General features: G+C 34.2%; 1 long non-coding RNA gene and 1 pseudogene across 1 annotated transcript; one reads left to right on the forward strand and one right to left on the reverse strand.

The window, feature by feature from the left end:
• Positions 1 to 1,069: 1,069 nt before the first annotated feature.
• LOC112726408 (LRR receptor-like serine/threonine-protein kinase ERECTA) lies at positions 1,070 to 4,197 on the reverse strand (annotated as a pseudogene).
• A 9,372-nt stretch (positions 4,198 to 13,569) lies between these two features.
• LOC140177891 (uncharacterized) lies at positions 13,570 to 14,636 on the forward strand. Its single transcript, XR_011869468.1, has 2 exons — positions 13,570 to 14,129; positions 14,219 to 14,636. It is a non-coding gene; the product is annotated as an uncharacterized lncRNA (long non-coding RNA).
• The last annotated feature ends 12,684 nt before the right edge of the window (positions 14,637 to 27,320 follow it).

A 27,320-nucleotide genomic window follows, 5' to 3' on the forward strand; every position in this document is an offset into this window, starting at 1 on the left:
AATAAATTATAGAATTACTAATTTTTTATGAATTCAATAATTATGATCAAATTCTTAATAATAATAATAATAATAATAATAATAATAATAATAATAATAATAATAATAATAAAATTATTATTATTATTATTATTATTATTATTATTATTATTATTATTATTATTATTTGTTAGGTATGCAGTAGTCTATTAAGCACGATATAGAGATAGGACATAGTATAACAAAGAATACATGGTACACTAATTTTAATTTTATTTTTGAAATATGAGAACGTGCTATATATGTATATATATTATTTTTTAGACAAATTATAACAATATCTTGATATTTGATTGATGATAAGTTTTAATATGTTTTTAAATTACATAAAGCTTTTAAGATATAACTAAAAAATTATTTATTACAGATAAATTTATTTATTACAGATAAAATTATTTATTACAGATAAATTTATAGATAAATTTAGTCTCTTTAATCAATGAATTTTTTGTTATCGATAAAATTATTGACAGATTTTATCCTTCTATAAAAGTCTCATCGAAAATTACTTACTAACGGATTTTTTCTGTTGGTAATTTATCGACAAATTTTTTTCCGTTAACGATAAATTTTTCTCGGTAATGGTCCCTTCTTTTGCCAAAAAACCATAAGATTTTTCAACATATTTTCTGTCGATAATTTATTGACAGATTTTTTCATTATCGACAGATTTTTCTCGGTATTCGTCACTTCAATTTCGTTTAAACCGTTTGATTTTTCAATAGATTTTCCGTTGGTAATTGAGCCTGGAAAAGCATTTCCAATTCTGAAATACAGACGAAAAATCCGTCTGTAAATCCGTCAATAAGGTAAAATAGCATTTTTTTAGATTGTTTTATTACAAAATAAACCTGATTTCATCCAAAATAAATATAAATTTAAACAAGTTCATCGTATTATCAAACTAAAAGAAAAGTACTGTAAACAAGTAAGTCAATATAATTCAAAACATAAACAAAGTGTATTAATACATCAACTATAATAATAAGTAACAACCATACATCAACAAAATGTATTGATACATCAATTATTATAATTCAAAACATAAACCATAGCTATACACATCGGATTTCTCGGTGTGTCAGGAGGTTCTAGCATACTCAAGGTCTATGTAGCCAATTGTGCCCATTATGTAAGTCGAAGTATGCGACTTTGAGGGGCAAAGAACTTTGGCTATGCCAAAATTAGTGAGATGGGGCTCAAAGTCTCCATCCAGCAAAATGTTTGATAATTTCACATTCCTGTGGATGATCCGAGGACTACAATCGTAATGTAGATAGGCAAGCCTTTGTGCTGCTCCAAGCGCTATCTTTAGATGCATATCCCAATTGAACTTCTTCTTCTTGCATTGCTAGCTCCTGAAAAGAATAAACATAACAAAGTAAGCACATACAGCATGAACCAAAAGCATTTTCTAAAGAATTTGTTATCAGATTACCATGAAGAAGATCTCACAGATTACCATTTTCCATGTAGTCATAAAACAGAAGGTGCCATATAGGGATAAAGAGTATCTTTGGAGACTAACAAGATTTGGTGCTTAATGCTTCCGACAGTCTCCAGTTCGGTCTCAAATTCTTTCAAGCATTGTTGATAGTGAGAATAGAGCCTCTTGATAGCCACTGTCTTGCAATTTTTTGGAACACATTTGTAAACTGTGCTGATGCACCATATCAAATAATGTACTTCTCACTCAGGTTTTCAGTCATCCTATGATATCCTCGTACACATGAAGTGCCATATTCATATGAAGAATCACTAGTTTTGGAGGAGAGAAACTAACTACCAATTAAGCTTATGTGTCAGTGGTAGAATGATAAAAACACTATCACTATACATTAATCATCACAAACACTCATAAAATGAGCCATGCCAATTTACAACTAAGATGAAATTTCGATCATCTACTCAACTAAGATGAATTTACCTAGTTTGTTGAGTGATCCATCCGGAAAAAGATAGATTGTATGGCTGACATGCTACGAGCAATATCATAAGGAGGATTACAAGGCCACCAAGAGTAATTCCTAGAATAGCTGCCTTAGATAATGTTGTTGCGTGATAAATAACATATATTAGCTTATTTCACATGTTTTTCACATGATTAACAGCTACCAAACAAACATAGAAATATGATCAATGATATTATACTAAGATCACAATCTATTACAAACAACTCGAAATCTCAAAACACTACTAACCAAGGTACAATAATCAAAGAATATCTTCTAAAGAATTACATTTCCTGTTAGGAAGTTGTTCTTACCTTGCTCCGTAGGGTGATTAATGTAACACTCTACCACACAGAACTTTACGATTAAGTCATAAAATAGAGGTGGTAAGGTATTATGACCTCTAAGAATAAAATATATACGTAGATATAGTTGAAGAAATTTGTAACTAAGAGCCTTGAAGAAAGGTTTAAGCAAAAATTGCAAAAAGAAAAACGCATTACACTCGTAAACGTAAAACCAGAAAAAAGATAAGGGTAAGACATGAGTATATACAAAGAGTTGAGTACCAAAATATAGAATATCAAGCTCCGAACTCAACCTGCGAAGCTAAGGCTAGCCAGAGTATAAATACATATATAAGCATAAGTATATATATCCCAAGATAACCCAACATGCATAAAGAAAATATCTAGTTCTCCAAAAAGTCTTTAAGAGGATTAAAGATCATATATCTCTATATATACATAGGAGAATCTATGAACAAAAAAGACATAATAGACAATCCCAAAATATAACTTCCCAACTTTGCTTGCCAGAGAAACCTCCAGATGTTCACTGAGGCACATCTCAACCTGCATATGAAAACAACAACATAGATATGGAATGAGAATCGGAAGTTCTCAGTATGGTAATGGTGCCTACATATATAATATATAAAGTCTCATGAAAGCCAGAGGCATTTCTAGAACTTCGACACTCAGATTTAAATCTTAAAGTTTATAAATTGAAAGCCATAAATAGGGTAGGTTATCTAAGGTTCTTATTTTTAATTCCTTTCAAACCTAAGCCCTAATTTTCACCTTTCTCCAGTCCCCCAAAACCCCGATGCACAGACAAACAATATAGACAAAGCAAACACAAGTAGGATATAGATACAGCAGGTAGCAAATATAGCAGGTAAGCATAATAATCACTTAGGCAAGCCCAATTAATGCAAAATCAAACAAAACACACATATGTATATGATGTATGCTTGCCCTATGGCTGATGATATCATCTCTCGGTTATATAGTCAACCCCAACATGTCCTGATAGCTAATCATGGACAAAAACACCCTTCGCGGAGCAAGTGGGGTTGAGCCATAATCCCCATTTGCTACTACCCGCTCAACCCGGAGCAAGTGGAATAAGCACTACTGCTGCTACTACCCAGGTAGGTGTTTATAAGCTTAACCTGGAGCAAGCGGGACGAACCACAATCCTTGCTACTATCCAGGTATCTCAAACATTGACCTGGAGCAAGCAGGACGAACCACTATTATTTCTACTGCCCAGGTATCACAAGCATACATTCATTCAATCTTAATCAAATAAACTATTCTTCCATCCAAATTAACCAATACAAAACTTCCCAAAATTCTCACAAAATTTCGGCAGCACCTCCCCTAAAACTCGGACTTAGCCACCTTTCTCGGGTCCCATCCAAACCACTCATCATCATTTACTATCAATATTATTTATCACATTCAATATTCATTTCAAAGTTCATCATTATAATCCAATATCATTTTCATCATCATTATTCATAATCACTAATAATCATTCATCATGCATTTCAACCATCCTCTCAATAATTTCCAACAACGAATTACTAAATCTCAACCTTCCATATCATACAACTTATCGTATGGTCATCTAGCCGATGTTTTTACGAAATATTATATATTATCTATGAGAAACCAAGACCATACCTTACCCGATTCCTCCCTAAACTCAGAACACCTCAAAAACCTCTCATTTCACAAGCTTCAAGCTTTCAAATGTCAATTTCTCAAGCTTAATCACCCGGATTTCATTCCAAGCTACCTAATTGAACCCCAAATCAACCAGAACACAATCTATTTCACATAATATCACTATAATCATCATAGAATTCACTAATTTAATGATTCACAAGGGTTTAACAATTTCTTACCTTACCCATGGATCTATTAAACAAATCCTAGTGATTATCTGTTACTAGAGTTCACCTAAACCATCAAAATCATTCAATTCCTCAATACCCAAACCCCCTAAAATCACAAAATTGAGAAGAGGGAGAACTAGGAGAGAAATGATAATTTCTTACCACTTTTTTTAGATAGAATTGAAGAGAATTCTGAGACAAACACGTGGCCACTAACGACTTGTCAATCGGAACTCCAGATTGAAAGTTACAGACGATTGAATTTCGGAGACGTTAGGGTTCTTTTTTCCTTTACGTAAATCTCTCTTCTCAGAGTATATATCTCATAGGAGAGAAAGGGAGAAATCTCCTTTTTGGTGGTTTATAGGATGGGCCTTGGGTTGGTTTGGGTTCGGTTCAATCGGTCTGGCCTGTTGGTCTAGTTTTAGGCCAAAATCTTTAAAATTAGTGTCAAAATTCATATTTTAATTATTTTTACTTCATTAAACTATAAAATTTATTTTTTGATTTCTTTAAATAATAATTAATTTATTGGTTAATTATTTACTAATTACCCGGAGTTTACAATTAACACGACAAGGTGAATTCAACCAATTGCCACAAAGATCAGGGTTTCTAATGAAACTGTCAAAAGAAGTTTGTATCAATGAGGGGAAGAAAACATGGTGATTACCACATTTACTACATAAGAATCAAGTGTAAATGATCATTACTTGTTAGGAGGGAACCTTGAAAAGTTATCGCTTGTGGGGATAACACCAACTAGTTTGTTATACGATACATTACTACAAGATTCAAGATATTTAGCTTATTAGTTAAAATAAAAGTGATGTCACTACAATATTTATTGGCTATTGCAATATATGTTTAAGATAACATTTAAAAAATGTTGCCTAATATATATATAGGTAACTTTTTATACTAGTAGTAATAAAATAGCATTATAACAATGAATTTTTAATCAACACATTATAAGTGATGCTATTGATAAATTAGGAGACACTTATTAAGTGTTGCTCTATTAAATGTACAAAAACAATCATTATAAAAATAATATCTTGCTTTTTTTAAGAGTTGTCTTTGAATTTATTTTAAACTTCACTTCTCAAGTGTTGTCTAAAATTTTTAATATTTTTTAAAAAAATAAAAATAACCCAAACGACAAGGCTAACTATTATGTGGAGAAAAATGGAAAAAAGAAAGAAATAAGAGTCTCTCGTTCCTAGCAAAACCCAACCTTAATGAAATCCATAACCACAATCCATTCCAAATGATTCGTTCCTCTCTGGTTCTTCAATCAATTCGATGATGATGCGCGTTCCTTTATTGAGCTTCGATCTCAATCTTTGCTCGCGAATGTGATTCGATCGTTGAGCTTCGATCTTCTCTGCTCGCGAATGAGCTTCGATCTTCTCTGCTCGCAAATGAGTTTCGATTCTCTGCTCGTTGAGCTTCGATTCTCTGCTCATTGAGCTTCAATCCTCTGCTCCTCGTTGAGCTTCAATTGTCTGCTCGTTGAGGTTCAATCCTGTACTCCTCTTCTCATTGAGTTTCGATTCTCTCTGCTCGTGTTCATCATCGCCGGTCACTGTTCGATTATCACTGCTCGTGTTTTTTGTAAGATTCTCATTTTTGGCATTATTCTGCAGGTACAGATGATTCTACTGTTCTTTCTCTATTCTATTTTAGCATCTTTTTATGTTTTGAATCCTAATTTTTGGTTAAACTTGTTGCTGTGTATATTAATTTTAAACTTGTTTTTAATCTTTCTCTCACTACTCCAAAAGCCAATCAAATCATGAACCTAACAGAAATTTTGTAATAGCTGGCAGCAGAGGCTGTAAATCGCTTCCGTCACCATCATCGTTGTATAGTTTGAAGGCAGCACCAGCTTCACAATCGGCATCATTGCTAAGGCCACGGAATTGCGGAAATCTTGGCGACTGGAATGGGAGACATCGGATAAGGGGCTGAAAAAGTAGTTCGGAGATGGCAAAAATCGTGTTCCTCTCTTTTTGCGTTCATCTATACCGCCATCATAGTCGATATAATGCTGCCTCTTTCCTTTCCCTTTTTTGTTCTAGTGTTTTTGGTGATTTGATCCCTAATTCTAATCTTGGTGACTTGTTATAGTGAGTTTGAACTTATTTGAGAAAAATAATGGAAGGACCACTTCCAATTTACTTACTGATCTTGTACTTTTGTATTTTCTTTCACAAGTCTTTACTCTTCATACAAGCCTTTTTCCCACCTTAAACTCTCTAACCTTCTCTATTTTGCTATACATAAAATTTATAAAAAACGGTAGTTATAAAATTCATGCTGGTCTGTTTGTAGAAAAACAAAAATGGTAGCAGAAGAGATGTATTTCTTCAACAAGGTGTGTGCTTCTTGCTGTCTTTACTACTAATGAAATCTGTTTTACTTTGCTCTATCACTAACAATGTGTTTTTTGTTTTAGTAATTACTATTATTTATTAGTTATCATAATTGTCATTAATGTTATTTATTTATTTTGAAATGTTTCAACTTTCAAGCATAATAGTAGTGACTAAATCCGGGCAAATGAAAAAATAGAAGATGAAAGTTTTGAGCTTCTCTGAATGTCTCTGAAAAGATTTTGTTTTGGAGAGTTAACAATCTATATATAATAATCCATTTGCTACTAAGCTACTGTGAAATGAATAGCTTAGGATCTATACTGAAACGAGGATTAAGTGAAATTTGAACACGATGTGTATATCATTGTAGGTAATTTAAATTTCCTGGAAAAGAATAATTTTAAAAAATAGGTAATCTATTATATAGATGAATTATAAGGTTTAAAAAATAGGTATTTTGAATTGTCTAAAACAAAATCTAATTAAACTTCAGCTCCTTGTTGATTTAATCCACAACAGATTTGATGTCTATTTAAGGGCTCATTGGTCTTCATCTATATGTATGTCTGTATATATTCATTTGCATTTCAGAAACAAACCATAAATGGACACTAAAAAAAAGCAGCAGCTTTCTCCTATGGATCTCCCAACGAAATTGTTAAGAGAAATTTTCTTAAGGTTACCAGTGAAATCCGTTTTTCAATTCAAATGCGTCTCTAAGCAATGGCTCTCTCTGTTATTTGATTTCCACTTTGCAAAATTGCATTTTGATCTTACCAACAATATTAATAATAAGCTCTTATATTTGTCCCGTGATTTATCCGGTGATTATTCTAATGCTTCTCGTGTAAAAATAGCAGGAACATCAATTCATAATGATTATAGGGTTCATCTTCATGAAATTATAAGTATGAAAGCACTAGGATTATCGGTTCATGTAGAGGCTTCATACTATTGAAGAATGACACAATGCTGATTCTTTGGAACCTGGTAACTAATTTTTATATAGCAGTGGCATATCCAGATCTCGATTTCTGGAATTTGGATTTTCCTTGTTCATCTTTCTTTTGTGGTGGTGTCGGGTATGAAAAATCCACTGATTACTATTTAATATGCAATGCTAGACCCAAAATATGCAAGTGCTATTGCATGCACAGTTTCAACAAAAATTGGAACCAGTTTTGAGTCTGAATCATGATTCAGTGTATGCAAAAAAAAACAATGGTTGTAACATGTGGGAAGTGGGGACCACCTTGAAGGTAATGAATCTTTCTAAATAGTTTGATACCATGAATTTTGTTACTCAATTCTAAGACTAATCCAACGGTTCAATAGTGCTTGGTCAAAGCAATCCATAAGATCTTGTTTCCTTCAATTCTCTTTTGGAAAATATTTTTTGTAATGAAAAATTTACTTGGAAACAAGTCATGTAAGCATTTATTTTTATTTTTGAAAATTCAAAATTATAAAATTCACTTAAAAAGGATTAAAAGCTTTATAATATCCCATTCTTATATACTTTGTTCCTATATTTATTTTATAATTGTTAAATTTTAATGTGATTCTTTTTCATTCAAGTTATTATATAAACAAAATAGCAAATTTCCATTGTTGAAATTGTTTGAAAAAGAATAATTTTCAAGTATTGCTGAAGTCAAAATTTTATTATTTCTGCTAGCCCTTGTTTATTGCCCTCTGTCTAGAATTTTCTATAGCACTGGATATAATGATGATCTCCCTTCTCTCCTACATTCATTTCTCTCGAGTGATGGGATGAATTTGATTCAGAGGTCTCCACAACTGAAGAGTCCTGTTGCAAAGCCAGCATCTCGGACCAAAGTTCCTTTTGAAAAAGAATATAGTCAAATGGATTGGCTTAAGCTTAGTCGGACACATCTTGACCTTGCAGGTTCTCTTACTTAATCTATTGCCTTAGTTTTTTATTTAAAAAGATGACTCTACTTAGTTGTAGTTTTGCATGATAAGAATACATGAAGCTTATGGTTGATTATTGTAGTTGAATTTAAAATAAGTTGCACAAAAATTATATATGAAACATCCCCTTATATATGAATGAGTCTAAGTATTATTACCTGGCTATCTTAATGTATATGTGTGTGTATGTGATTCATAAAAGAGTGATAATATTACGTGAACAAATTAATGGTGATGACTAGTGAGTGGACTTGTCTGATAGTGATAGTCAACTAAAAATGCCTCGTATGCCTTACTTTTATCTATTTGTGAGTTGTGGAGATGCTAGTACAAGATGAAGACTTGCTAAAAATGTCTCCTAAACCTTACTTCTATCCATTTGATGAACCTGAAGATGAAGTTGGAGAAGATAACAGTTCAAGGCTATCCTCTAATTAATATGTCCCCAGTTAATGGTTCCAAAGAATAGAACTATCTGTTTGGACTCTGATCTGATATAAATTTGCAAGATCTGCATCTAGCTTTTTTCTATGGCTATGTCACATATATGTGTATTTCTGAGGTATATGATAGAGTCAATTGATTTGATTAATATATACTGAATATGATAGAATCAATTGTTCAAGAGCTTTGTGTTTGTCATAGATTCTATTACCCTTTACTCTTGTTATTTAGAAGGAATTTTTTAGACCTATTTATTGCTTTTATATCTATAGTATTTAATATCATAAAGAAATTTTTATTATAATTTTTCAGTTTTAATGATAAGTTGCTTATCTTTTGTTGTGTATTATTTGCAGATTTAGCATATAGGACAAGTCAAGCATGGATATAAAATATGCAAGTAGATTGACATCTTTTTTATAAATATTAATTACTATTTTGTTATGACAATTATTGTTAGAGAAAAATTTTATTATTTTGTTGAGAATTGTTGATGAACATGTATTTGAAATACTAATTGAACTTTTTAATATCTATTTTAATTAGAATTTTATTATTAGTTGTTTTGTCTCTTACAATTTTTTTATTGTGCACAAATTTATTTATTAATTAAAATAATTACACATGAATGAACAAAAAAATTTATTGTAAATTTTATTTTTTTGTATTTTTATTACAAAAATAATTGTTATTTTTATTAAAAGGCCAACCTTTTATTAGTTGTATATTTTGAATATTAGACAACACTTGAATAGGTTGCATATCCAAAAGAAAAGGCAACACTTGTATAGGTTGCATATCCAAAAGAAAAGGCAATACTTTAAAGGGTTGAATATTCAAAACTAATAGACAACACTTCAAAGGATTGCAAATTCCAACTTATAAGCAACACGTAAAAGAGTTGTATTTTATTGCAAATAGGCAACACTTTTTAGTAGTGACCAAAATACGAGAGAAGAGACAAAACTGCAAAAGTGTTGTCTTAAACACACCTTTGAAGTGTTGTTGTTTTTCAACTAAAGGTAACACTTACCAAGTGTTGCTCTCAAAAGCGTTGCTTTTGAAACAAAAAAGTGTTGCTTTGATCTAAGGCAACGGCTGCATATGCAACGCCGCCCAAAAATGTTTCCTTAGGTCCAAAGGTGTTGCCATAGATCAAAAGCAACATTTTATTAGCTTTTAGGCAACACTTTTAAATGTTGCCTCAACCTGAAAATGTTGTAGTGTGTTGTCCAATCCCTAGAACTATGCTACCAAATTATATAAAAAAATTAAAAAAATACAAACTTACAACAATGAGAGACTAAGGCAATTTACAAGTGACGTTACATCCTCGGATAATTTGTTATTTTGTAGCCTCCTATATAACATTTTCAAAAAATAAAATTAAAAATGCTAATAGAGATAATCATTGATAATTATTTAACACTCCAAGAGTCTAAGATCATTAACAAAAATTTTTGTTCTAATACAGATAATAAATTATTAATTTTCAGCATCTAAACTTACAATGACACCATATTCTGAAGCTGACTAAGTTCTTGAGGAATCAAGCTAGAGAGTTGATTATTTGACAAGTCACTACAACATAGAAAAACAAAAACCAATTAGCAAATAGAAAAGAAAGGGAAGTAAACAAAGGATAAAATAGATTTCATAAGAGAAAAAAAAGATAAATGACTTGCATATCCATAACACTTCTAAGATTAGCAAATTCTGTTGGAATAAATCTAGTTATATGATTTTTGCTCGGGTTCCTATAAAAATCAAATAATAGCCATGAGTAAAAGAGAAATTACCAGATTTGAAAAACAAATAAATAACAAGAAACTTGCTACAGTACTCACAGCTTTAGAAGATGTTCGAAGTCACCGAGGGAAGAAGGAATGGAGCTAATTATATTATTATTTGAAATATCCCTAAGAAGGAATCTGAAACCATTCATCAGGATTTTAATAAATGTTGTTATTATTTGGATATATCTCAACATTTCATCTCCTCAATTTCATCAAGATACTTCAGAATCTAAAAAAATGTAAAAAAAACACTGCACGCAGCAACCACTCTCTCAACCAAGAAGGGGAAAGATAGGAAAGGATTCTAGGATGTTGTGTAGTTGAATTCAAACTAGTATTTACCTGTCTCTGTTGCATTTGAAGAAGTAGGCCTTTGACTTGGTTATCTACATTTAGACCTGCAGCAATAAATTGGCTTATAAAATGTTTCACAACAGGCAAAGTTTCTCCCATTTCATAATATGACTTATGTATCTCTAGAGTCTTGCAAGAATTGCTGCATGTTTCCTTCACTTGGATAGTTGTCATCTCTTAAGTCCCTTTGTAACACCCTCACTATCAGAGTGGCGTAGCCGGATAACGTAACACCCTTGCTATCATAATGGCACAGTCGGAAGCGTGACATTCTGATAGTGAAGGTGTTACACCCTCCGCATTGAAGGTTTTGATCAGCTTAAGCGTATTGGTGATGAGTTTTACAAGAATGAAAGATATCATGATTCATCGCCTACTGCACCATTTCCCTCACTAGAGACATTGGAATTTCATAACATTTTATGCTTGCAGGAGTGGCACGTAATTGACTAAAAAGCTTTTCCCCAACTTAAGAGACTTCGAATAAAAGATTGTCCAATGTTAAAGGGAGATATGCTTAATGGCGTATTCTTGAGAATGGTTTCTTCTTTGTCAGATGCTTCTAAAATTCGCAAACTGGAAATACGGGGAGATCATGAAAAAAGGTCTAATGAGATTCTATCTCGTGGGGATGCTTTATCAATAAGGGGATGTCAATCCTTGGTGAATTTTGAATTTAACGTTAGGAGCATCAACCATCTATGTTGTCTCAAAGAAGTGTATATTTCTTATTGTTTGTCTGCTGTATCCTTTTCGAACAATTGTTTACCCAAATCTCTGCAAAAGCTGGAAATCTAAATTGCCCAAAATTTGAATTCTTGGAGCAACAACAGCACAAGTATGATTTGGAAGACCTACAAATAGAAGCCAGTTGTAATTCACTAACCTCGTTTTCTTTGGATGCCTTTCTCAATCTCAAGAATCTCGAGATAAGAGGGTGTTTGAATCTGGAATCAGTGTCAATGTCAGAGGCACCACACGCTACTCTATCATTTTTATATACTAAATAGAAGTTTCCTCTTCTTCGTCCAATCAAACACAAAAAGGTAGGAAGTCAGACAAAATATTGTAAGTATCATAAACTCTATGGCATTCTTCCAACGATTGCTATGATTTAAAGAATGTCATTAAAAAGTTGGCAAGAGAAGGTCGACTAGATAGGTACTTGGCAGATAGGTTAGACAATCAAAGGAAAAGAAAAAGAGATGAAGAAGGAGGATAACAAGAATGTCCACCTCAAACTCTCAAGTGACACATATACATGATTATTGGGGGATTTATTGGAGGAGGAATATCAAAATCATCACAAAAAAGGCATTTTAAAGAGGTATACCAAATCGGGAATGATAGCAAATCTCCCGACTTGCCAACCATCTCGTTCACTAAAGAAGATGCTCAAGGGATAACACCTGGTCATGACGATCCAATGGTGATAACAATGATCCTCGCTAATGCAAACCTCCATAGAACCCTTATAGATCAAGGTAGCTCGGAATATATATTGTTTAAAACTACTTTTGACAAACTCGAGCTGGAGAAAAAGGATCTTAAGGCATCCAAATAACATCTTCGGATTGGGGGGGACACGCCGATCGGGCCTTTGGGGTATATCTCTTTATACACTACTTCTGAAAAAGGCGTGAAGTCAAAGACGTTAAGCATCGATTACATCATGGACGATGTCACTTCAGCATATAATGTCCTAATAGGCTGGACAACCTTGAACCGACTTGCAGCATATAATTCCGACCTCTTCGCTTGAAAAGCCTCTAACGTGCCTAGTATATATCCCGACCTAATGTCTCATAAGCTCTCCATGTACTCAGATTCTCAACCTATTCAACAAAAGTGTCGAAAACTTGGACCAACAAGGACACAGGTCGTGGAAGAACAAATGCAAGCCCTATTAGAAGCAGGGTTCATAAGAGAGATAAAGTATCCATTGTGGCTGACCAATGTAATTTTGGTAAAGAAACAAAATAGAAAGTGAAGGATACCTCAATAAAGCTTGTCCTAAAGATCCATACTGTAAGACCCCAAATTTAAAAAAAAGTAAGAAATTTATTTATAATTTATTATATTTAATTGAGATTAAATTCTTAAGAGATTTTATATATCAATTAAGCAGTTTTTTATATATGATTTAAAGGTTTATTAATTGAATGATAATAAGAATTTTATATGTTTTAATTTGAATAATTAAATTTAATAGCTCTATTTTATAATTTAAAGAAAACTAATTTGATTATCTCCAAATATTAAATTAGAGTATTGAGTTAAAAATAATTTTTAAATTGATGATTAAATGATAATTTTATAGATATTATTATTGGATTCAAAACTAGTTTTCAATTACTATATTACCCTTTAATTTTATTAAAATTACTAAATTACCCAAAATCTCCAATTTCATACACAAAACCCTAACCCCCAAAATGAAACCCTAACTTCTTCAATTCCTTCACCGCCACACCGTTTCCTTTTCTTTCAAAATGCTAACATAGCAGCAGTAGAAATCTGAAGAGAAAGAAAAGAGAGAATGAGAGATCTGAGAGTGAGGCTCTGACGAGGAAGAGAGAATCAGAGGAGAAGATCGCACCGGCCAAGGAAGGGCTGCTGCTTCGCCACCATCGCGCTATGCCTTGTCTCGCGCCGCCGCTGTTATCTTCTTCGCATCCATCGCCATCTGTGGAGTGCCACCGACCCGTCACTGCTACTGTTGGGTTTTCGTCATAGTTGATTTCACTGGGAGGAGAGTTTGCACGGGTGAGAGGAGGAGCTGTTCAGCATGACGTCTATTGCTGCGAGCTTGCCGTCAGGACTGCCACCATCGCCACCGCCAAAGCTCAGTTGCCGTCGCCGCTGTTCGGGTCGGCACTGGATAGGGTCACAGTTGCTTGAAGGAGATAAAACAAGCAGAATGCAAACTGAGAGCAGGGACACTCGCCAGAGGAGGAGAAAACCCCGCCGTCGTGCCTGGCTGCCGAAAAATATCGTTGGAGCTACTGCCGCTCCGTCGCCTTGTTTCTTTTTTACCGTAGTAAGTTGTTCTAGCCTTGAAACCCTCACTGCTAGTGTATAAGAATTCTGTTATGAATTTATTTGAGATTTTGAGGTTTTGTAACATAGATCGAGTTCCGGATATTTCGAGTCGCGATTGAAGCTGCCACTGCTACGGGGATGGTCGGATTTGATGCCGTCGCTGCAAAATCAGAATTTCAAAGGTTTTGTCATGTAGTTAAATCACAAACGAGGTAGGAGATTTGTTTAAAAAATAAAGGTTTTAAATTATGAATACCAATAAAATTAAATGAGTAATTGCAAATAGTTTATGGTTGCTTTGTGTGAATAATTGTTAGAATTGAGTTGAATCATAGCTGTGATTGGTGATTGGTTTAATAATTTCATGTAGTAATTATTGATGATGTTGTGTATTTTGAATTTATACTTGCTGTTAGTAATTGTTAATGATGATTTTCAGTATGGAATATTGATATGGCTGCTGAAAATTTATTTGATGAATCATAACTTGAGATATATTGTTATAGATGAGATGCTAAAGAATGGATGCTGTGATAATATGGTTATGTTGCACCTATGATATGAAATCGTGATATATTGAATTAAGTGTTCTTGGACAAATTTGGTTAGTCCAAAGAGAGTTAAAATTGTGGTTTTAGAGGAATTTTAGGATTGAATATAAAATATGGTATGAAGGGTTGTTAAAATTACTTAATACAAAATTTTCTGCATAATTGGCAGAAATTTAAAATAAAAAATGGGAGCAATATAGACATAATTTTCAATCCAAATTATTTTTCTGTCAAACTTCAAGAGGTCAAGATTTCTCCATAAACATTTAAGGGAATTTGGCCAAGTGGTTTGGAAGATATAAATTTTTGAAGTTTAGTGGTTGCTTCAGAATTTTCTGGTTTTCTGGTTCCACAGTACCAAATTCCAGATACTATAACTTTTGATTTATTTAGAATTTTGAGTTGCTTCTAATAGAATTTTAAATATCTATCAGTCTATTTTAAGTGAGTACAAATTTCATATCCATTACTATTTTGTAGAGTTAGTTATGTCTCTTGGAAGTTGGGCTGTTCATAGGAAATTCATAACTAATTTAAAGAAACAGGGCAGCACTTTGAACTGATATTTAATTAACCAAATGAGGTGCTATGGATTTGGAATTTGTTTGTCCTTAACCTTGGGGGTGTTAAGTGTATTCTCACCAAAATATGTAAGTGTCGGATTAAAATTGGATTTATTATGAATTTATCAAAAACAGAGCTGCTTGTTGTATTTTTTCTGAATTCTCTTGAGTACGGCAGCAGATTTTATTAAGCTGGCTATTGGATTCAATTCTAATCCAAACGTGGTAAAACTTAATTTAGATCCAAAAGATATGTCCAAATTTGGCAGAATGTAACAGCTTAGTTAAACAAAAGTGTGTATGTTATCCCTAGGACATGTTTAAAGCTAAGTGGTGATGCAGAGGTACGCCTAGTTTCACGGTGATGTGGAGGTACTTTCAAGCTTCTTGGTGATGCGGAAGTATGCTTAGCTGTAAGGTGAAGTGGAGGCATAATGGAAAGAAAAGAAAGTGAGAATTAAAGAATGGACGTGGTACTTAGATGAAAAGAAAAGGGAAGTAAAGAATGAAATAAATAATTGAGAATTATATGTTAAACGGGTCTTGCGCCAAACTGCTAATGCGAAAGTGCACGGCTAATTGATAGCTTGAGATTGCTAATGCGGGAATGTTCGCCTAATTGATAGTATTATTTTTTACTGTGATGCACATTAAAATGCTATTATGATGAGGCCTAACTGACACGGGTAACCGTGATGCCAAGGTGTCTAACTGACACAGTAAAGGAACCGTATTCGGGGTTCACTCCGAGTAACGTCAGGTTGTGGGTAGACAACCAACGCATGAGCTCATGGCTTGCACTAGGAACAGGCATGCATCATCTTATTTGCACATTTACATTTGATTGTGTTTGTTTTATTTTGTTTATTTGTGATTGTGGTGTTGTTTTGGTGAGTTCCTTGTGTGCTTGATTTGATACATTACTTGTGCTGTGGTCTTAATAATGTACTGAGGACTGATGTTTATATGTTGGATTTAGGTATATTATTTGTGATGCTAGCTTATTTAGATATTGCAGTAACTTGAGGAATGTTATTTACATATAAGGAATTGTTAATGAGACTGAGATTTTGTCTAAGTAACGTAATTTAAAGAAATGGAGTTAAAACTATTTCTAAGTAAAATTGTTTTTATGATATGAATTAACTATTTTGTATTTACTCTATTTATTATGGCGTTCACGTTCCCTACTGAGAACGTGTGGCTTTGTTCTCACCCCAAAGGTTTTTCAAAAACCTTTTCAAAGGTACAGATAGGACGACTAATTAGAAAGCTACGGATGAATAGAAGACTTATTTGGCTAGTTGCTTCTGGGTTTAGTCCCCTCGCCCTTGATGTTTCTAGAGTGTTATATTTTTTACAGAGGGTAGGTTTGTAATTGAGTCTTGCATGAACAATTATTATGTATTAATAGTAATTATGTGAGTATATGTTTATCTGACATAGTTTAGCTTGAAATATATAACAAAAAAAATTTGTTTTTCTTAAAAACTATAACAAGTTAACGTGTAAAGGCTCAATATTAAACAAATAAAGTATGAAATTCAAGGAGTAAAGTCAGGTAATGCCCGGAGCTTTAGTGCGATCATGAGGTGTTAAAAGTTAGGGTGCTACACATACCCTTTCCCTAGCATTAAGGCTCTGATCGACTCAGCCTCAGGCTATCGATACCTATCCTTCATGGATGCTTACTCGAGATATAACCAAATCTTGATGTATAAATCGGACCAAGAGAAGACCTCATTCATCACTTAAAAGGCTAACTATTGTTACGTAGTAATGTCTTTTGGATTAAAGAATGCCGGAGCAACATACTAGTAACTGATGAACAAGTTATTTCTTACCACCTGGGGAAACTTATGGAGGTATATGTGGATGGCATGCTTGTTAAGACCAAGATAGAATCAACTCTCTTGTCCGACCTCTCCGAAGTGTTTTCTATAATAAGGAAGCATGAGATGAGATTAAACCCCTCAAAATGAACCTTCGCAGTAGTGGTGGAAAAATTCTTAGGATTCATGCTCACTCAAAAAGGTATAGAAGCAAACCTGGATAAATGTAGAGCTATAATAGACATGAAGAGCCCGATTTGTCTTAAAGAAGTTCAACAATTGAATAGAAGGTTGGCAGATTTATCCAGATTCCTAGCAGGGCCATCATTGAAATCATTACCCCTATACTCGATTCTTAGAAAGGGGAAACAATTCGAGTGGACACCAGAATGCGAGCAAGTCTTTCAAGACTTCAAAGCCTTTCTAAGTCAACCCCCCATACTTAACTGATCTATAGAAGGATAAGAGCTCGTTCTCTACCTGGCAATGGTGAGTCGAGCTATAGCTTCGGCCTTGATCAGAGAAGATGAGAACGGACAACAACATATCTACTTTGTCAGTAAAGCATTACAAGAAGTAGAAATAAACTATCAAAAGATAGAAAAGTTTGCATATGCTCTTGTCCTCACTTCTCGACATCTCCGACCTTATTTCCAAGCTCACACTATAAAGGTCCATACCAACCAATCAATGAAACACATTTTTCCAAAAACTGACCTAGCGAGAAAGATGTTACAATGGGTTGTAGATTTATCCGAGTTCAATTTGAGATACAAAGTTTGGACAACAATCAAATCTCAGTATCTCACCAACTTCGTAGCGAAATACACTAAAAGTCGGGAAATCCCAACAATATAGAGCCTATACATAGACGGTTCGTCCAATAAAGCCAACAGCGAAGCAGGGATCATCTTGGAAAGCGAGCAAGGAACTCAAATATAACTCTCGTTAAGATTCGAGTTTTCTGCTTTTAATAATCAAGCAGAGTATGAGGCCTTGCTTATTGGTCTGAAGCTAGCTAAAGAAGTAGGAGTAGAAAGGTTGATAGTGTTTAGTAACTTTCAAGTGGTGACTTAAAAAATTAATGGCACTTATCAAGCCAAAGATCCTAACAAGAAGAAATACTTAAATGAAGCACGAGAACAACTAGCACAGTTCTCAGAAAGAGAGATCCGATGTATAACTCGAGAATCAAATGCCTGAGCAGATGCCCTCTCTAAGCTAGCCAGCACCAAGCCAGGGGACAACAATAGAAACCTCATCCAGGAGACTCTCTATGCATCATCAATATCAAAGAGAGATGACAACTCAGATGTGATGACTATATCTAACCAAAATTTAGGATGGTTGACTCCTATAGTCAATTATCTTAAATTTGATGTCCTCCCTAAGGACGGAAAAGTGGCTCGAAGACTTATAAATGAGGCAAAAAATTATACATTGGTCCACAATGTCCTATATAAAAGAGGCACATCAACACCTCTCCTAAAATGCATCCGTCCTCTAACACAAAGGAGGTCCTAAAATAAGTACACAATGACATATGTGGGAACCATCTAAGAGCTCGATCACTATCCAAGAAGGTGATCCAGGCCGGCTTCTTCTGGCCGACCTTACAAAGAGAAGCAGCCGAGTTTGTTAAAAAGTGCCTGCCTTGCCAGAAGCACGCCAATTTTCATGTAGCACCTCTTGAAGAGCTTATTAGCGTCACCTACCTATGGCCATTTGCAAAAATGGGGACTCGATCTCCTCGGACCATTTTTCCGGGCTCCGAGACAAGTCAAATACCTCATGGTGGGGATTGACTGTAAGACCCAGAATTTTTGAAGAACCATATTATGAGCTGATTTCAAATTTATTTATTATTAGAGATTTTTCTTTCTGAAATTATTTCATTGAGAATGATTAAATCAAGTTTTGATAATTAAAATTAAGATTTTACTTAATTTCATAATTATTGAGTTATTTCCTATATTTAAATTATAACGTCAGTAATGAAATAATAAGAATTTTATATGATTTGAACTAACTACTTAATATTCTAAAATATTAATACTTCTATTTTGGAAAATAGAGAAATTAATTATATTATCTCTAATTTTTGGATTTGAACATTTTATTGAAAGTAATTTGTAAAATTGATAAACAAATAGTATTTTTTATACGTTATTATTGTTATTTTAGTTTTATGAACCCTTGTTAATTTTGATTCCATTTATTGCAATTTGATGTTTTTGTGTTTATTGTTGCTTAATTGAGTTATTATTATTCTTTTTTTTTTTGCAATTGGGAGTTTAGATTTTATTATTCATGCAATGTACTATGTTTTTCCTTTTATGCATGCCAAGTGTTTGATAAAATGTCTCTTTTAGTTCTAGTGTAGTTTTTCACACTCTTGGCTTGGGATTGAGGACTTAGGTGACCTTGAGTCATTGATGTCCATTATTGATTGGTAATTTAGGGTTGTTAGTTGATTTGGTTTCCATTAACGCTAGTCTTTCACTAACTTAATTAATGAGTTGGCTAGGATTTGTGGATTGAATTCAATTATGCCTATTTGACTTTTCTCAATGTATAGAGGTCGACTAAGTGGGACTAACTCTTCATAATTGTCATGTTTGTGGTCAATGACTAGGATAGGAAACCTTGATTCTCATCCCTTTCCAAGACTCTTTTAGTATTTGAATTTCCTTTTCTTTGCTTTAATTTCCTTTAGTTTAATTCTTTGCATGCTTGTTTAATTTATTACTATTTACAGTTCTTGCTTATTTCAACCAAAACCTCCATTTCCTTATAGCCAATAATTGAGCACTTGATTGCAATTTCAAGGGAGAATGATTCGGGATTTAAAACTCCTAGTTATTTTGGTTTGTATTGTGACAATCTTTATTTAAACTTTGATTAGGGTCATTTGTTAGTTTGAAACTATACTATTCATGAAGCAATCCTTTTTGAGAAATTCTAAACTAACGTTTGGCCTTCATCAATTCCGTCGCTAACATTTAACTCCCTATTTCATTTGATGTTGAACTTATGCTTTAATCTTTGTCACTTTTCCTTATTGCATGTGTTAACAGATAAATGTTAGTACATGTATTACTTAGGTGGTGACTTCTCATGTTGTTGTTGTATATTGGTAATGATCTCAGTTAATTGTATAATTTTTAAGATTTATTGTTGACACATGACCCATAAAAAACCTATTCGGAGGACTCATCACAGAGGAAGTAACTGTGCTTTTTGTATCTGTAGGCAGGATCATTGACTGAACTTATGGATTGATTTTACTAAAAAAATTTTTAAAGTAATTTATTTTTCTCCTATTGTGTGGAATGAAGATGGGTAAAGTAGTTCTGGTTTATCTCATGATTCAGGGCATTCAGGGGAAGCTACAGGAAGTAAGCATACAGAGGTAAGCAAATTGTATTAATTAAACCCCATTATTCGCATGTTTTGCATGCTGTGGTGTTGATAAATTTCTTTTATTCTTAGTCCATGTTGATGACTAGGTGTTCCGCACTTCGGATGATGCTGGTGAACATTAACCTTAGCACCGAGCAGAGGGAGGCTGTGGAGAAAATGGGGTTTGGTGCCCTGCTTTCTCTAGATGTCAAAAGAATGGATCTACATTTATTACTCCACATTGTGGAGGCGTTTTGCTTGAAAAAAATGTGCATCGAAAGTAACTCACTCACAATCCCTGTGAGAGTGGACGATATTTTTCATGTTTTTGAATTTCCAACTGAGGGTAAATATTCCACTTTAGTGTATGAATTTTGTTGTTAGAACTCATCCAATAAGACAGTTGTGAGATGTTTTTTTGGCATTTAAGAGCATGATGAGTAATGTGCAGATTGTTAGGTCTAGCTGTTCCAAAATTCAAAAACTTGAATCCGGCAGAGAAGGTTGAGTTGGTGAAGTTTAAGCATCTTGATACTCCTATTCTAAGCCGGATCATACAGGAAGCAGGAGAGGACAATCGGTGGAGGCGTGCTTATTTGTTGCATCTCCTTGGAGCCTTTTTATGCCCGACAAGTAAGAACAAGCCAAGCACCAAATTGCTGGGAGCTTTGCTTCACGTTAGGAGGTGCAGAAAGTACAATTGGAGCTTCTTAATCCACCGGTAGTTGATGGATGCCATGTCTAGTTATCAGAGAAGGTCTCCAAAGCCCAGCTCCAAAGGAGGATGTTTGTTCCTATTGTTGGAAGCAGATCTACGTCCATCAAATACATTGTTAGTTCTCTATTAGGCGATTCATGCAGATGTAACAGTTAACCATGTTTAACACAGGAGTTTATTTCTTTAAACTTTTATTTACAGGCTCTATACTTGCAGTGGCAAAGGTTCGAGGCAACAATTGGTAGAGGTAAGTTTTCACTTGTACACTTTTAGAATAACAAGCTGATGAGGAAATAGATACACACTGATAAGTTGTCTCCCATGGTGAGCATTTTTAGTTCATATCACTCCATCAAAGTCTATATTTTCACATACTAGTAAGTTGGCTGGATAAAACCTAGTGTCAATAATTGGAAGTTGAATCTTATTTGCAGGGATTCTTGTATTCGATTGGTAAGGATGCTGAGTCTGTTTTGTTCGTCCCCTCGCAGTGGAAGAATCCAATTGGTTAAAACCTACTTTGATGTACATATTTTTTATGGATGTAGGATGACTTAAAGTGTCCATTTGTTTTTGTTTTAGTTGATCCGTTGTATGGCCGAGTACGAGCATTGCATCTTTGAGGAGAAGATAATCAGGCTGATGAAAGAGGATGCTAAGTCAGCAGGCCCTGTTGTTAGTAGGGGATCCAAGCGGCCAAAGAAGCATGTTGTCCGAAGCAAGGTAAGTGAATATGGCAAGGAGAACAATGAGGTTATGAGGCAGAATATTTAAAAGATTATCGATGAGGACCCAAAAAGAATGATAAGGAGGCTCAAGATGATGATATTGACCGTCATTCTGAGGACAGTGATAAGGCTCCCGTGGATGGTAAAATGGCTTCTTGGGATAGCAGAGAGAATGTTGCGTCTAATGATGACAACAACTCTGTATCTAGCTCGGAAGGTGATGATGTAACACGCATTTTCGTGGCTAATGACAAGGCAAGCAAAACAGGAGAAGATAAATGATTATCACCCATTGCAACGGAAGTCGCCCTGTGTCATGAGAGTTGGTTCTCTACGAGGCCTTAGATCGTTCTCCAGCTGAGCTGAGAGACAAGGTTTATGTATATTGTGTTGCCACGGATGATGGTTCATCAATCATGAGGCTTGAACCTACTGCGTATGTTTGCTTTTGCTGTGTTTTCAGTAATCACGATTAATCATATCAATTCCATGTTGGAGAACTCCTTTTAATTGGGTCACATTTTCTAAAGAGTATTTTTTTCCTATGTTAGGGTGATTGCGATTGGATTTGACCACTACTTGGCTCAGGCGGATACCACAAGTGCAAAACCTGGACTTTGGATAAGCAACCATGTAAGTATTGATAAAAAGAATTTAGTTTGTCTCGTCATTGCATTGCATTCCACTGGAAACAATTTCTTCTGCTATGTTAGCTTATGCATTCTGTCACCGAGGTTCTTAATATCGAAGGCTCGGACGCTCGATTGGAAGAATGTGTTTGTCTTAGCCTGTACTTGATGGTAATCGTTGTCCGAAACTCTTTGTTCCAATTCTCTAGCTTTATCATTAATGCTGACGTTTGACCTAAAGATTTAATTTGGGTGTATAAGGCGTCACTTGCATCGGACCTTAGCCAATATCAGTCAGGGACATACCAACCGCTGCAGGGAGTAGAAGATCATCCTTACTTCAGGCGCATTCGGATAGCAAACAAAAATTTGGTAAACGTGCCATAATTCCCGTCATTTCATGCATTGTGAACACTTCTTTTTTTTTGGACCATGTAGTGGGTATTTGTTTCTAGATTATGGGACCCTTTTTATGGAACCAGCACTGGTGGGCTTACGTACTCGATCGTAGGAGTAGAGTAGTCTACGTGCGTGACTTCATCCATCAGATGTGTCTAAAGTTTGAAAGGAGGCAACTAGACTCCCCGGGGGTGATTATGATATGTAAACTTTGTTAACTTATGTATCTATTAAGTTAACCTTTATTTGTGTCTACGTGCTTGACTTCATCCATCGGAAGTGTTCGAAGTTTGAAAGGAGGCAACTAGACTCCCCGGTGGTGAGTATGATATGTAAACTTTGTCAACTTATGTATCTATTAAGTTAACCTTTATTTGTGTTACACTGGTGATTGATTATGTATAGTCGAGAAGGATGGAACAGATCCTCTCATTGTTAGACCCTGGCCACGTTCCTACCGATTCTGGACTTTGCACTATTTATTTCCCTGTACCTAGGCAACACAATAGGTTAGAGTGTTATATTCGTCCTCACATGGATTTTTGAGGTAGTTAGTATAATGTTACCAGTTTTGGCGGTAACTGACCCTGGTGTATTCGTGATTCAGTGATGACTGCGGAGTTTTCGTGTATGAGTATCTTCAGCAATGGTCACCTAAAGCCTTATTGCCGGCTTACAAGCAGGTGGACATTGTCGTTTCGTTGAGCTATAATACAATTAGAATAGTTTTAACATTTTACTTTTGTAAATTTTTCGTCTCTCGAATTTCTAGGAAGAAGTTCTGAGTTTTCGGAAAGATCTCCTCCTATCGTGCGCTTTGAGTAGGTTGAACACTAACCGGGATGTTCTCCGTGGCTATGTGGAGGAGTATTTTCATGAAACCTATTTGAGAGGAATATTCATTGAAGTTCTTGTTAAAATGCACATCAAGTAGTTGGGGATAGCTTCTCGAGTAAAGAATAGGCCAAGACAAACTAATAGTAGACGGAGGTTGGAACCCAGCTCGCCGGGTGCGGTGTCTTCGACGAAGGGAAAAACCCCTACTAGAAGGAATAAGTGAAGTGGTTTCACCTTGTACTCTCTACTGCTATCGCATGATTATGGTTTCACGATGAGGCATAAGAGGCCTTCTCTTTGTGAATTGTTTTGGATTGAATTTGAACAGGTTGGGCGTTATCCTATAGAATTAGGAAAAAATTTCCGTTTAACATTTTGATTTTCATACCGCTACTTTGACATAAATATTGAGGAAAATTTTTTCCTTATATGATTGAATTGTTGAATTTTTCATGAAATCAAAAGTCATGGGCTGGATGGTAAAAGTGTTTTCTTTTACGACCAATTGGTGTCATCTCTCACCTATAATTAAGTGTTCAAAGGTCATGAAAAATAATGGATAATTATAACACATAAAGAATTGAGCAAAAATAGGCCAATATACACCAAAAAATTTGGACTCAATTGTAAGCTCCCTTTTACACCAATGTAATACCAATTATTCGAAATTTCTGAAAACACAAATAATAATAAAACTTGTAACTAAGCTAAACCTACAAATAAAAGTTAGTACATCCAACACTCTAAAACCCATAGCTCAAACCTACTTTTTATTCCACATGACCTTTGCATCTTTCTTGCTACACAATTGTCTTTTTCAAATTATGATGTGCATCCTACGCTACCTTCGCATAATCTGCAATATCAACAACCTCATTTTGTCATCAACCAAAGCATACCATTAAAATCATAATAAAAACATAACATTGACAAATAATGACTACAATAATCTACTTCCTTACGAGAAGATCTTTGTCAAGCACACTGAGGCCATCAAGCCATATGTTCATTTTCTTAAAATAATTTGATTAAAGATAACTCATCATGCTAATATTATCAAACATTGAATAAAATACTCACAATCAAAGCCAATTCATGGCAAACAATTTCTATCTAGATAGGAGAACAACGGTTACAAAATCTATCAAGAATCATCAATATTCAGCTAAGATAATCACGGCTCTAGTGATAACAACTGTTCAGCCGTTTGGATAATCACTTTCTGTGCATCAATAAAAATATCTATTGAGAGTTTTAGTACATTAGCATCTAGTAAACACAACAGCTCATCATTATAGAATAAAATTTTATTATATAAGTGGATTGTATAATCAAATTGTAAAAACTGTAGAAAAGTCCTTGTTGAAGCTATGTATCTGTTAAACACTAAGACAATATACAACGAAATAATGGAACATGCATAAAGATGTTCTGAATAGACATTAAGACTATACCCTTTCACGAATCTTAGTCTTAATATATCAATTACACTCTCTTAATTTAGAGAAAAATCAAGACTACTTTACATTTTTAATGCATTAGCACTTTTAAGTTGCTAGAGATAGAGGAATAGAATATGTATACAAAAAAGAATGATTCATTAACTCATATTTCATAGTTTTTTTAAAGACAATATAAAACTAGCAATATACTATAATTATATTTCTACAAATGATAAAATTAATGTGAACATGATATTCTATAAAAGTCTATTTCTATGCTTTATATATGTGACTTGCGTTCTGTATTATGTATGTAGGACTACAATTAAGCTATTCTATTTATATTAGAACTTTGAAGAACAATTAGAGTTGGCCATATATATATATATATATATATATATATATATATATATATATATAGCAAATATATATATAGTAAATTATATGTAAACAAGTCTCAAATAAATTACCTTACCCACAACAAGTTCATGTCACAGATCACGATAACAGCAACAAGTTGCACAAATAGAAATTTAATTTTAAATTATAATAACAACACACAGCAAAAAATTGATTGAAACAGAATGCATAAATACAAATTTAATTTCAACAATATCAATAAAAAGAGCAACACAACAATTAAGTATGATTTTGAATTCTTCCATTAATCATTTTAGATCCTTTAGACCAGGAAAAAAAGAAAAAAAATTAAATCTACATTAAAGTTGAAGTTTCAGTGTATCAAAGTTAAGTCTAATTCTAGAAGAACCCAAAAAAGGAGATGGCATCAATGAGAAGGAGAAGTGAAGTGACAAACTTACCATAATTAATTGCGACAATGAGCAATACTTGTTATTGTAGACTTCCTACGAACAACGAAAAAAGCCACACAGCCTAGCTCTTGTGACAACAATAAGAGAGAAATTTCCAAGGGAAGGATACGAGAAATACGGCCTGTGATTCCAGGAACCTTCTCCGTGGAGGTACTTGCACGACGTATGGAGAAGCTATGCATGGCCCATGAAGATCCTCATAAACCCTGCTGGTGAACTCTTCCCCTTCAATCGCCGGTGACTAGGGAGTGACTTGGAAACTTTTCGAGGAACGACAGATTGGTAGAAAATACTAGAATGGGAAAAATGATGTAAAATGACAGTGAATGAATGAAAATTAAAAATGATGGAGACTCGGGTTTGGTGGGCAAAAAAAATACAGTAAAAATCAGAGTATAATTTGAGAGAGACAGAGATGTTTATGGGAATTTATTTTGGCGATTATCACTTAAAATTTTTGAATTTAGATAGAAGACAATCAAACAGTAAGTTAAGAGAGAGATAAAATAGGTGTTGGTTTCAATTGACTAAGAATAACGCGTGTTATTTCTGTCCGCACTGGGAAGGAAAAAATGGACTTTGTACAAAATAGTAGTTAGCAGTTTGTAATTTGTTAGTGAAATAGACTTTCTTATTTTCAATTTAACAATAGTCATGTGATTTTTTTACTGTTAGTTCATCACTAATTAATCAGCTAAGGCGAGCCATCGGTGATGGTCATATGCATAGTAGTATGTTTACGTTTAGAGAGCTGAAAATAATAAAATAAATTAATAAAAGACAAAGATAAAAAGAAGGGTAAAGGAAAAATTTGTTTCTGACCTTTTAAATCGTGGACTTTTAATTCCCTCAAGATTGGAAAATACAAAACGACCCCTCACCCATCAAAAAGCCGTACAAATCGGTCCTCCCGTTCAATTTGGTGTCCAACATGTAACGAAATCTGTTTACCTGGCGCCTATGTGGCGTGTATATGCACACGTATCTTCAAGAGGGTGGTAACGGGGCTGACGTGGTGCTAGTGGAGAAAGTAATGGGACATTATAGTCCCTGGGCACTAGGACGACGTCGTTTCTGGTGTGTGCCCTATTTCTTCAAATGGAACCCTGTCGCCATAGCTGTTGTGATTTGTGTGAGAGCTTGGGGGTAGTGGTACTGCGGAGTGGTAAATGGCCAGCGATGGAGCTTCATCCAGCGCAAGACGCGTTCTACTATCGTCGACCGTGAAATGCGTGAAAGCTGCAGAGGAGAAAGA

The sequence above is a fragment of the Arachis hypogaea genome, chromosome 2, assembly GCF_003086295.3.
Source record: "Arachis hypogaea cultivar Tifrunner chromosome 2, arahy.Tifrunner.gnm2.J5K5, whole genome shotgun sequence".
Classification (NCBI taxonomy): Eukaryota; Viridiplantae; Streptophyta; class Magnoliopsida; order Fabales; family Fabaceae; genus Arachis; species Arachis hypogaea.